Here is a 13,692-nt window from a genome sequence, read left to right on the forward strand (position 1 = left end):
GCTAAATTTGAGGGCTACATGCCCCCACAAGGTAAATGTTGCCCTGAAACTTCTGCCAGGACAATGAACCATTTACATTCAACCCTCTTTACAATAGTAGCTCAGATTCCATAAATGTCCTAAGAATTATTTTAGTGCATCTTTGTTCTGTGATGTCCTTGAGTCTTTGCTGTGAAGATCTGTATATTCCTCCAAATCAAGAAAAATAGGAACTTAAAATTAGGCTAGGATTTAAAAAGGGGGTTCCTAAAATGAGGTTCCTAAGAAAGTAGGCTGATTTTCAAAAGTGCACGCAATGGGAGCTACTGTGTGCTCATCACGTTGGAAAATCAACCCAGCAAGGACCAGATCTGAACAAGTATTTGGGTACACAGATTCAGATAGCTGCCTAGAAGGATTCAAAAAAGTGCCTAAGTAGGTTCACTCCATGGGAGTTGGGTGCCTAACCCACTTAGGTGCTTTTCAAAATCCCATTAGGCACCTCTCTCTGCATCTTTAGGTGTCTAAATACCCTTGAAAATCTGGCCCTGAATGTGTGGAGCACCAGGAGCTTGCATGTAAGTCCCTGGAAGTTCAGCATTATGCACCGTGCAGGACCACTTACTCCTGGCAATTATCCTTCCAACTTCAACAGAGCAGACGGGTCAATTTTCCAAAGATGTTAGTATCTCATACCGGTCCAGTATAATTGGCTCATAGAAAGGAATGTGTTCGGGTATGTACCCTGTATTTCAGCTCTCCTCTCCATCCTCTTGAGGCTATGTTCTGTTGGGATTGCCAGTGGATTAGCAGCTGGGGTTATTTTGCTAATCATTTGTCTATCTCAAGGCAAAGGTGCCTGGAATCCGAGATAGACATGAAACCCCCAAAAGGCACCTAAATTGAAATACATAAAATGTTAACAGCTTAACCTCACTGGTTGAACGTTAGAATATACGTGTCAAATTCACTAATAAGAAAACTACTGGCAAATAGAAAACAAATTACAGTATACAATTAACTTAGTTCACAGCCAGCTCTAACCCTAATTACTTAAGTACTACTTTAATATTACCGCAACATCATCATCCCTGGAGAAAATGCAGGCTGAAACATGGAAGCAAAGATCTGGCAAAAAGAGTTCCAAAAAATCTCAGTGTACTCAGGGGCCACATCCTCAGCCCCTTAGGCTTTGCGCCATTCAATGGGGATTTAGAGTCATAACCTCACAGCTTCTTCTTTCTCTAACCCACTTGGGGCCTTGCCTACATGGGAAACTGATATAATGCAAGCATTCTTATTTCAGTTTAACCTAACCCTGCTCCCACGCGACTTAAGCTTAAAAAAAAAAAAAAAAAAAAAAGCCATTTTCAACCCAAATAAGAGTGTCAACATAAGAGTTTGCGCCATTTGGCCGTATCAGTTAAAATTCACACCTTAAGTTATAATGGTGCAATTTCCCGTGTCAACAAGGCATGCTGGATCAGCTAGCTCCACCTAATTACTGTCTCCTAAGACTCCAGTCAAGAAGCAACAATTGTACTTTAGCACCTGCTAAACCGGTTGAGTTAAAGCCCTTAACAGATGAAATAAACTCCATGCAATCATGGTCTCATGAGGTTGAAAGCGACTTCGCAGGATCCCGTGCCAGCAGGCACCCAAGGCAGCAGAACGTTACACTGCTGAGCGGGTATTATATGAACTTTGGTGCCGCAGTATGAACCACAGACGTATAAGGAGCTTGTCTGCCAACGCTATGGTCTGCCAGACCGAAATACAGGCATTGACCTGTATTTAGCAGGCCCAGAACAGAAACAGGACTATCAAACTACCAGGGCAGATAAAAATCAATGACTATTTTTTTTTTTAAAACTGATTTTTTTGATCAAATGTTTGAGGAAAAGACACCTACCTAAAGATTGTTTTAATTAAGATACATAAAAGCTCAAAGCTCTCTCATCATGGAATACGGATTATAAATTCTAATTCTATAGTATGAGACAATATATTCCTGTAATGTTTAAGAAAAATTTTGTAAATGAGTTCCAATAGTTCATGGATTAGGGACCCAATCTTATGGGATTGCAGGGGCTTCCGTACAGCTTTAGGTTAATCTTCTATCTATGTACTGGGACTCAGTGCTCAGTCTAGAAGATATCAGAGATGCTTAGTTTTGCAGTTCTCAAACTGTGAATTTGTGTCTCCAGAGATAATATGCTTGTTAACAGCAAAAATATTTTTAAATATATAAAGGTGAGAAATAAGAGACCTCAACCCTATTGTCCCTCTGCAAATTTGTGTACACAGAGTCAGTCCCTTACCGCTCTCTAAAAGTACAAAAAGTTTCAAAAAAAGTTCAATGAATAGAAGATTGTTGGGGCGGAATAGATTTGGACAAGGAGAAGAAGAGATAATTGTGAGAAGGGAGGGACAGGCAGTGAAACTGTTTGAGCAGCATATTCCAGAAGTCTTGAGGTCTTCTGGAGTATAACCTTCATTGATTTGAGATCTACCACACCATTCTCTCACTAGAAGGCAAAAACCTATAATGGCAGGAGGCCATAAAAGAGACCCAGTTTGGAAATATTTTAATGAAGTTCCTCTACCTGTGGGTAAGACAGGCATGTGTGCAAAATGCAAACAGTGCAACAAAGAAATGCAAGGCCTGGTTGACCGAATGAAACATCATGAAGAAGTGTTCCTTCTCAGGAGGAAGCTGCGTTGAAGATGATGAAAGGAACATGTCTGAACATGCAGGATCTTCAGGTTGGTAAACTTTTTTATTTCATACTTCTTTCTTGAGGACTGCCTGTCTTCCTTCTGGATTGTTCTTGAATTCTCGTGTTTGAGCAAAAAAATATAGTTGTTACTCTATCGTACTATCATTTCAGATGCAGTTGTGATTAAAAAAAAATAAAGAGCTGAAATAGGCAGATCGTCCTTTTACAATTTCACCTTTAAAGTAGTACTGAGTGTCAGTGAATGCAATGAGTAATACTAAATGAGCAGTATGGTAATAATAAATAACTGCATTGGTTTATTTTGTTTAGGAGAATCCATCCTCAACATACAGACTATCTACCTTCCAAATCACCATCATTTTCTACAGTTTCAGAGTTATCTGCCAATGATAGTGTTTCAGTCACATCATGTATGTCACATCGCCACAGTATACCACCTGCAGCAAAAAGGAAAAAAAAAAAATCTCCATTATACAGAAACAACCTTAGGTAAGTGTGATAAGAACCAGCAGATTACAAAAAAAAAAAAAAAAAAGGTAATTGATGAAAAAATTGCCTAGTTTCTTTATGCAACAAACCCACACTTCATTAACATGGTTCAGTCATTAAGACCAGGATACAGTCCACCCAACAGAGCAGATGTTGCAGGTAAATTGCTGAATAAAGTATATGAAAGAGAAATTGAGCAGTGTGCAAAAAGTCTAGAGGGTGAAATTGTTAACCTGAGTCTTGATGGGTGGAGCAATGTCCACAATGATCCTGTTGCATGTGCTTGTGTGACAACAGAAGAAGGGAATGTCTTCCTTACAGAAAGGATTGATACATCAGGAAATGTGCACACAGCAGAATACTTACAAGAAGTAGAAGTAAAAGCTATAACAAACTGTGGGAGGAAAAATTCAAATGTCTAGTACGCAGCTTGGTCACAGACAATGCTGCAAATGTATCCAAGATGAGAAGAAATTATTTAGAAGAGAGTCCCAAGCTAACAACATACGGTTGCAGGGCTCATTTCATGCACCTCCGAGCCAAAGACTTCAGTGCTCCAGAAATAAAGGCTAATGTTGTTGAAATTGCAAAGTACTTCCGTAACAACCACTTTGCAGCAGCTGCTCTGAAAAAAGTGGGAGGAACCAAGCGAACTCCCCCACAAGACGTGTGATGGAACTCAGTAGTGGACCGTTTTGAGCACTATACCAAGAAGTGGCCTAATCTGATGACAGTTTGTGAACAGAACAGTGGAAAAAATAGATGGCCCTGTCACAGCCAAAGTTCTCAGCACTGGTCTTAAGAGAAATGTTGAACACACGCTGCCTAAAGCCTATTTCCGTAGCCTTGAACAGAATGCAGGGAAATCGCTGTTTTATTGCTCCTTAGAGACTAACCAATTTATTTGAGCATAAGCTTTCATGAGCTACAGCTCACTTCATCAGCTGTAGCTCATGAAAGCTTATGCTCAAATAAATTGGTTAGTCTAAGGTGCCACTAGTACTCCTTTTCTTTTTGCGAATACAGACTAACACGGCTGCTACTCTGAAAACTGTTTTATTGCTGACGCTGTTGAAATTTGGAAGGAACTGAGTGAGATCTTAAAAAGAGAAATATGCAATGACAGTGTTAAATTACAAGCACTAAAAAAACGAATGGGACAAGCACTATCTCCAGCTCATTTTCTTGCAAGTATTCTCAAGACTCGGTACCAGGGTCAAACCTTAATGGCTGAAGAAGAGGAGTTGGCTAGGACATGGACATCCAGCAATCATCCCTCCATAATGCCAACTATAATAAACTTCAGAGCTCAGGGTGAACCCTTCAAGAAATATATGTTTGCTGATGATGTTTTAAAGAAAGTCACACGAGTGAACTGGTGGAAGTCACTAAGCACTTGGATTCAGAGACTTTTGACAGGATAATCTCACTTTTAACAGCAGTAGCTTCTTCTGTCGGTGCAGAAGGGATATTTTCTTCCTTTGGACTAATTAATTCCAATTTGAGAAATTGTTTTGGACCTGAAAAAGCAGGAAAACTTGTTTCTCTTTTCCGGATTATGAACAAACAGGAAAATGAAGGTGAAGACGACTGAGTTAGCTGCTAAAGCCAATATTTCAAGTTTCTCATGTTGACCTGGCGGACAGAGTCAATTTAATTTTTGGTATTTTTTTTGTTGTTGATTTTTAAATATTTCATTTAACTATTTTAGTTAAAAACAATTTTAACAAAAACAAACCTGATTTTAAAAAACTTGACAGTTTAACTAAATTCAAAAATTCATATGCTTGTTTTGTGAAAATCTTATGTTTGCTGTTGAAGAAAAAAAAATCCAGAATACATAACGTTGTTTTAGTTAAAGAAAACAATTTAAATGTCTGTCTGGTGATGTTCTCTTCCTACTACAGCATGGCTAGAAAATCCTCCAAATATTAATGATTAACCTGTTGAATTGGAGATATTTATGGAGTCATTGGGAGGTGAACTATCTGCTTCAATTGCCTTTGGTAAATGAAATAACCATTCATTTTCTGATATAGCTTTAAAACTAATCTGAAAAGTTTTCAAAATAAATCCCTTTAAAAATGTATAGTGTGTACCTTCTAAAAACGAAAGCCTACATCTATCTCGGAGTTGTGAAGAATATGTATTAAGGTTATACCAACCAACAAGAATGCACTTTTATGTAGAAATCTTCCTGACTAGTGATTTAAATCAAATCCACCCTGCAAACTACTAACACACGGTGTGACAGATCACACAGCAAAACCAGTAACAACCTAAATCATGAGGCAATGCATTGGGTACAGCATCAGCGGGTGTTCGTGGGGCAATGGCTTGTACCAGGGAACCCTGTTCATTCTGACACACCCGGCTTTCTGGCCAGAGGTGCCCTTTCAGAGAAGCAGCATTCTCTTTGCCCAGCCCACCATGGGTCTGACACATGTCTACACCACTCAGCCAGCAGCTTGGAGCAGATCACCATGGAGAAGAGCGTCACTGCGTCCATCCCCAGCTGGCCTCCAGACCTCAGAAACAGCTCCCTTCTTTGCCACGTCGGGATCTTTCTGATGGATCATCCTGTGGGATCGTGGCTGCCTGAAACAGATTTAACATCCTTCGCTAAATATTATTCCTCTGTGTCGTGCAACAACCCAGTTCACGCCCCTGCCTTTATTGGTCTGGTTAAAAATCCAAATGTACCCACTGTTCTGAAAAGGGTACCAGACTGGTGATGCCTGAGTAATTATGCAGCCATCTATATGTTTATACTGTAGCATCTGGGTAGATCTGAGTGACAAGACACCCATCCCCAATACCTATGGCCCTTAAAAAAAAAAATACCCTGAAAGTTTCCCAGGTTTTTAAAAAGCCCTTACTGGGGCCTGGGGGTGTGTGTGTGTGTGTGTGTTTTTACAGATTTTCACCCACATTTGCGGAAGTGCTGGAACTCCCTGGACCCAGCTTCCTGCTCTGGAAGGAGAGGTGGCAGCTCATTCCCCGCCCCCCCTGCAGAGTCACCTCCAGAAGGTGCAGGGCAACTGTGCAGAGGAGGGTAACTTCCAGCTGGTTGCTGGTGCTCTGCAGGGGGGAGAGAGATAGTCAAGACCCTGACTACTGTGGCAACAGGCCCACAGGGAATAGAAGGCTCCCTCAGCTGCTACATTACAAGCACCAGGCACCCCTCTCTCTCCCCACCGCCCTTTGTTTTCCATTTTTACCCATTCCCCGCCCCCCCCTTTATAAAATTTTGGGTAAACACTGATAAGTTCCTTGGAAACAAAGAGTCTTACTCACACCGAGCAAGTGCTCTTCGTTTGTTTCAGCGACCATGGTGGGGAGAGCACCTGTGACCCTGGCAGAGCATCTGGTCACTATCAGGGCCAAAAAGGAAAGGAACAAAGGTAACAATGTTCTCTGACCTTGTGTGAAGCAACCAAGTCAAAGTGACCTATGAGGGACGCAATGGCGTGAACTGCTGCTAGAGGTAAAATGGTGCAAATAACTGATTTTTTTGGTTCGCTGGCCCGCTTGAAAAAATTCCATTTCAGGTTGAACAAAAGGGTTTGTTTGGCCCCAAAATCCTTAATTTGAAATTTAATTAAAGAAAACAAAACATTGACGTGAGTGTCTAAATGAAAAGTCACTCTGAACTGAAAATTTGAGACATGTTTCGGTTAGAATAAGCCCCCAAATATTTGAAAGTTTAAATGCTTTGGAAAGTTCGACATGAATTTAATGTTTCAGTCAATCTGAGTCTGCACTTGCAGCTAAACAAGTTTCAGCTGAAAAGTTTTGTCCGGCTCTTGCTGGAAGAGAGGAGGTAGACCTGAGAGGAGCAGGACACACGGCAGCTAATCCCCAAGAGCTGCATTTGCGACCCAAAGACAGTGGAACGGAAAGCACACACAGGATGTTTCACAGCAAAACCATTCACTTCCAAGCATGAAAAACTGACCGGGACAACAGCACGCCTTTATATCTGTTCCCACTCCACGAGGGGAAAAATCCCCTCCCCCCAAACCTATTCCGATTCCATACGCTGTAATATGTGATTGTCGCACAGCACGCGCCCACCAGCGCAGCACCTCCCGCTGGTGGGTCTGGGAATTAGCGCTTCCACCTGCTGACCAATGTCTCCCTTGCTGCCACCTGCTTCTCCTTTTCTCCACCACACTTTAGTTCAGGCCCTACATCCCTCCTGGCCTGCAGCGCCCCTTTGCTCAGGCACTGCCCCCAGCAGTACCCCACACTCAGGGGTCCTCCCCTCCCTGGAGAACCCCAATTCCCTGAAGCCCACCTTGCCTCAGTGACCAACTGCCAGTCTTCATCTAGCCCCTTTTCTCAGGGGCAAACGGTAGTCTACAATGGCTGCTCATCATTAGCAAGGGGGTTTGGACCTGCTGCCTTTTCCTGGCCTGGCTGCACCACTAGTACTTCCACAGGCCCTTTTATCCTGGCCTCAGCCTGGGGACTCGCCTGGCCAGAGCTCTGGTCTGTTTGAGATACCCTTCTCTAGCCATCAGCCAGGTCCTTCCCACACCACCAGAAAGCCACACTCCCCCCGGCTAGCTCCCAGCCCTTTTATCAGGGCCAGCTGGACCCTAATTGGGTGTGGCCACACCTGCAGCTGCCAACCCAGTCAGCCTCCCTCAGCTGCTTTCAGCCCCAGGCCTCTCCAAGGGCTGGCTTTTAACCCTTTCCGAGCCAGAGCAGGGTGACTGCCCCACTACAGTGATGCACTGGCAGCAAGCGTCTTGCCCTCTGTGCGCATAGCTCTATTGTGCTGTTAATAAAGTACAAACTGTTCAGAAATAGATGCATCTTTATTGTAAGCAATGCCATTACAGAGCTAGTGCGAGCAAACAGGTTTTTCATGCTACCAGAAAACATTCATCCAGCCAGGTTTACTAGTGCATTTTCTGTGTGCAAACAATTGGTGTATCCAGCTCACTAGTGAGGATGACTCGGAGTACATAGAGTAGACACCCACTTAACCCCAGCACAGGCAACAGAAGCTGGCAGAGTCAGGACCAAACCTGCAAAGAGCAATGCCCAGGTTAGAGTTCCAGTTTAGCTGGAACTCAGGATTTCTATTCTGATGTAGCTACACCAGTGCGACCTCCCAGTGCAGTGAAATTAGGTGGTAACCAGGGCAAACTGCACCAGGGCAAGCCAGCATGACAGGGCTGCAGAGTTCCTACTCTGGGGATTGCACTTCGGTAACTATGCTAGTGCCAGTTCAACCCCAAATTGACAGGCCCTGAGAAACCCTCCCCATCTCACATTGCTCAGAGTGGATCGTTCTATTTTAAGATTAAACACCCTGCATCACAAATTCATATCCCACTTTGGGTATGTCTACAGAGCAGCTAGACACGCGGCTGGCCAATGCTAGCGGACTCAGGTTGTGGGGCTATTTCATTGTTGTGTAGACTGCTGGGCTCGGGCTGGAGCCCGTCCTCTCAGACCCTGTTGGGTGGGAGGGTCCCAGAGCCCGGAAGTCTACACAGCCCGAGCCAGAGTCGGCTGGACAGGCAAGGTTTTTCTTTGCTGTGTAGACCTACCCACTGGTAGGTAGCGACACATTCCATTCAGGATAGCCTCATTGGGTCAGGCACTGTACAAACAGCTATGGGAAGGGTTTCTGTCCCAGTGAGTTTATACTCTAGTGACTATAACAGGTGTCCACTTTACATGAAGCCCCCATAAACGTAGGCTCCAATACTGTGCACACACCTTTAAACGCATGGGGGGGGGGGGTCCCACTTCAGACAATGGAGCCTTCTCACTTTTCCCCAGCTGAGGATCTGGCCCACACTCTGCAAAAGGGTTATGTGATTCTGCACAGTACAGGATGGGGAGAATCAGGGCGTGGGTGTTGTCTTGGGCCTTGTCTGCATACAGAAATTGCAGCAGTTTAAGTAAGCATGGGAATGTCATTAAAGTGGTGCAATCCCCTCTGTGGGCATACTAATCAGTTTACAACTGATTAGAGTAATTAGGCTTGTGCCTGTACATTTACAGACATGAACTGAAGTAAACCATGTTTACATTGAACTAAAGAGTACCCACAGGGACTTTGCTCTGGTTATCTCAATTGGTTTAAAAAAAAAAAAAATCTCACACACACGCAGGCCTTAGAGCAGGAATGCTGCTGTCAGCAGAAGACATATTGATGGTTGTTGATTCATGGGCAGAGGTGCTGGAGTGAGGGGTACTGCCACACCCCCTGTCTTGAAGTGGTTTCCACCATATACAGGGTTTACAGTTTGGTTCAATAGCTCTCAGCACCCTCAGTGTAAAAAAATTTCCAGCACCCCGATCATGTGTTGGTTTCCTCTCCTTCAAGAATACATTGTTCTGGTTTGTTAGCTGTGTAGCTGAGTCACTGACATTGCTGATCAGCCTCTCTCACAGAGGATAATCCTAAACAAGATCCATCCCGTAGAGCTGCTGTGAGATTGTACAGATTGGAAACTTCTGATGCTCTGCCATCCTTCCCTAAATGAGAGATTAAAGTTACATGGAATTGCCCGGACTTGCAAACTGCTGAAGATTAGTGAAGAAAGCTAAACCATTAGCAATCTGCTATGGTATTGGTATGTCGTCATAACATCGGCTAGTGACCTTCAGAAGACCCGGTGACTCAAAAGTCTCTGCTACCCCTAGACATTTTAGCCACCAGAATCACAATACGTAAATGGCTACAATAAATAGTACTGTTACATAGTAACCTTTTCTGGGTTTCCAATGGCCTGATTCTTTATTGTCAAAGCCATTGTTGGGGAGTAAGACTATTATTCATAACTACAGCAAAGTCAATTGTCTGTGTTAAGGGAACCACATATCTCACAGAATCAGAAACTGATAGAGAGGAACAGCTCCACAGCTGATGTGAAATAACTTCATTGTAGTCAGTGGAGCTACATGATGTGAATTAACACCACCTGAGGATCCAGGTGCATAAAGCGATGCATGTTCAAAAGTGTTTGCAAGATCAAGACCCGAGTACTGTTAAATCACAAAGGTAACAACTGGAAGAAAAAGAAAAGAAAAAGGAGAGAAGTGTGTATCTTTCTTTATAATCTGCTTCAGTACAATGATCTCATGAGTTGTTTGTAACATTATCAGATAAAATAAGTCTCCAAAGAGAAATGTAGTTTTTAAGCTCACACCGTCCCTAGGTACTCTGAAAATATGCTAAAATGCCATGGGGTAGAGATGTTTTCTAGATGAATTTAATGAACTAACTCATTTCTATTGTGAAATACAAGAAAAATGTCACAAGAAATGTGATACAAGGAAATCACACCACTGGGTTTTGCTAATAAGCCATTCCAGCTTCAGTTCAGTGCCTTACTATCTTACAGGAGCCATGCCATTGAATGGCATACTTTGAATGTATTGCTATTGCTATCCTATTGTTCCTGGGAACACCCTTAATGTAACATTTTCATTTTGTGTTTCATGTGATTGCTTTGCTTATTATTTATATTGGGTGTTGTCTCTTCCAGTGTATTACTCATGTGCTAAAACAGACAAAAGCTCTTCCTTTGCTGGTGAAAAACCATCTTGTTTCAGGTGACTGGAACAACAGGGTGTGGCTGTTGTTACTAGTGGCTGTTGTTACTAATGGCTGTTAAAGCAAGAGGTAGTAGCAACTCCATAGCTATAGTTACAACCAGCTTCCATTACAAAGCCATAGTCGAACCCCTCTAGAACGTGTCTGAAAGCTGGTTTGGCCTGGGAATCAGCAGAAGTATTCCGAAAGGAAAATTGATCTTCAATGTTTAAAGAAAATTCATCCAGTTGTTTCCAATTTACCAACTTAAGTGGTTCATGAATTAGAGCGAGTCAAATACAAAATCTAGGGTGATTTTTAACTGACGCTTCAGTCTTGCCATGTCTTTAAACTCATTCACCAGCTACATCTGAAGGACAAAGGTTGCGATTAAACAAAGCTGAGTGTTATTTGCTGTTGATCAGTTGAGGGCTCCAACCCAGATCCTCAGAAGGGATGAAATCAATGGGAGTTAAGTGCCTACATACTTTTGAGGATGTGGGCCTCACTCCTGACTTCACTGGGAGTGGTGTCGGGCACTATTTTTGTGGTTCTCCACTGCCTGATCTAGTCAGTTACAGCTGTACAACAGGGCCATTCTGCCAGGTACTGTTTTACACCCACTTTGTTTGGGTGTAAGTGACCATAAAAGGTGACGGAGAATCAGGCCCAGCATATTTCTGTGAGCATGACACTTCCCAGGAGCTGGTTCCAGTTAAGTGATCACAGAGACCTTTTATCTCAGGCAGAGGGACCTGTAGGAACATGGATCCAGTTCTAACTCTGTAGGTTTATGATGGAGAGACAGTAGCCTAGCCAACCGCAATTCCATTAGAAAGAGACAAGGTGGGCGAGGTAACATCTTTTATTGGACCAACTTCTGTTGGTGAAAGAGAAGCTTTGAGCTCACACAGCGCTCTTCTTAGGGAGATATTATCTCATTCACCTTGTTTCTTTAGTATCCTAGGACCAACATGGCTACTACAACACTGCAGTTCAATTACAAGTCAGCTTGTGACCATTCTTGAAACCCCAAATTAAAATGAGAAACATCCTGATGCTTTCAGATTTTTAGGGCTAGAGCTCATTGGTGCTACAGTTTTTCTATTCACTTTGGATGCAATTAAACAAGTATTTTGTGACGCTGAGATTTAAGTCTCACAACGTTGTGTGTTTGTTTTCTTTTTAAGGCCCCAGTTTGTGGGATCGAGTGATTACATCAGAACCTCAGCTTCATTTAAAATAAAAAAGTGAACTTTTGTTCAAGCCCACATGGTTACGGAGAAGAGCTCACAAGCATGATTTCTAAAAACTCAAATAACCAGAATACAACTGAAAAGGAACCCAACATTTATTTTTTAAATCAAGAGTTTTAAGCTAATCTCATGGTTTTAGGGGGCTGATTTCATGACTGAGCATTGGGGTTTGGGGAATACTAGCCTTTTGAAAGACACCTACAGGAGTACTACTTGATTTCCATGCTCACACCTAACTCCCTTAGGCTCCTTTGTAAAACCCATCCAACCCAAAGATCTTAATATGGCTGCCTTGCAAAGCGTGTAACATTTCTGCATGTCCCTAATGAAACAGCATTATCTCTCAAAATTCCAAAGAGGTCCATCTCACTAACTTCCCTCAAGCCACCTCCTGCTAGCTCTCAGCCCCTGGGCTGTGATTAGTTACAGTGCTAATTAGTGCACTAGAAACACTCATTATTAGTGTGGATAACACCTCCATCCAGCAGGCAGTTTCCAAGAGCAGAAATAGTAACATTTGAAAAGTGAGTGGTTTCTCGCTCTAAGCCCTGGTCTACACTGGGGGGGGGGGGGGGGAATTGATCTAAGTTATGCAACTCCAGATACGTGAATAACATAGTGGAAGTCGACGTACTTAGACCTACTCACTGCGGTGTCTTCACTGCGGTGAGTCAACTGCTGCCACTCCCCCCCGACTCCACCTGCACCTCTCGCAGTGGTGGAGTACAGGAGTCGATGGGAGAGCGCTCAGGGGGTCTATCCAGCAGGTAGTGTAGTCATATACTTTCCATCAGTATTTTCTTAGGGTGTTTTAGGGTCACATCTGCACAGTTTTTGTACTGGTATAGCTGTTTTGGTTATGGTGTGTTTTAGCAGGATAATTATATGGCTATAAAGGTGCATTATGGTGGGATTGTTTATTTCCCCTCTCACTCATACAGGGATAAGCCATTTTTATAGGGGTATAACTACATCCCCTCTAGGGAGAGCTGTACAGCTTTAACTCTATGGTATAGCTAAAGCCATGCAACTGTGTTTAGACAAGACCTAGGATGACCCTGCTGATAGTAAGGCAATGAAAGTGCATTTTGTGCAAGCAATACATTGACATGTATTCCCATAACAATTTCAAAGCATCTGGGAAATGTGCATGTTGCTTTCCAGCCATTAGCTAGGGCAGCACCATTCCTAGTTTTAAGTTAATTATCTGGGGACCCCTTCTCACACCACATCCCAGCGTGGGATGATCTATATAGCAACCTGCCAGTAGCAGGGGGAGACAGGCAGGGAAGTTAACTTGCTGATTACTGTCTATAAAGTGCTGGATTCTTAAGCAATAACGATCTGCCTCATTTTTATCACATACTTCATCCTATCTCTATTTCCTCATTCTTTGATGAACAAGCCAGCACTGAGTATATTTGCCAGGAAAACATTCACCTCTGTGCCACTTCCCATTCAGGAGTGCTTCAACATGAGCTTTGATCTTCTTGGCTTCAATTGGTATTAAGCACATGCTTAAATGCTTCCCCGAATCAGGGCCTCTGCCATGTAGCAGAGAAGTCCATGGGTCTCTTCCCAGGATATTTCAGTGCTGGTTTTGAACACTGATAATTTTACAGACAGAATATTTTCATGTCAGGATTGTATATTCAGCTACTAC

This window comes from Natator depressus, chromosome 4 (assembly GCF_965152275.1).
Source record: "Natator depressus isolate rNatDep1 chromosome 4, rNatDep2.hap1, whole genome shotgun sequence".
NCBI classification, from domain to species: domain Eukaryota; kingdom Metazoa; phylum Chordata; order Testudines; family Cheloniidae; genus Natator; species Natator depressus.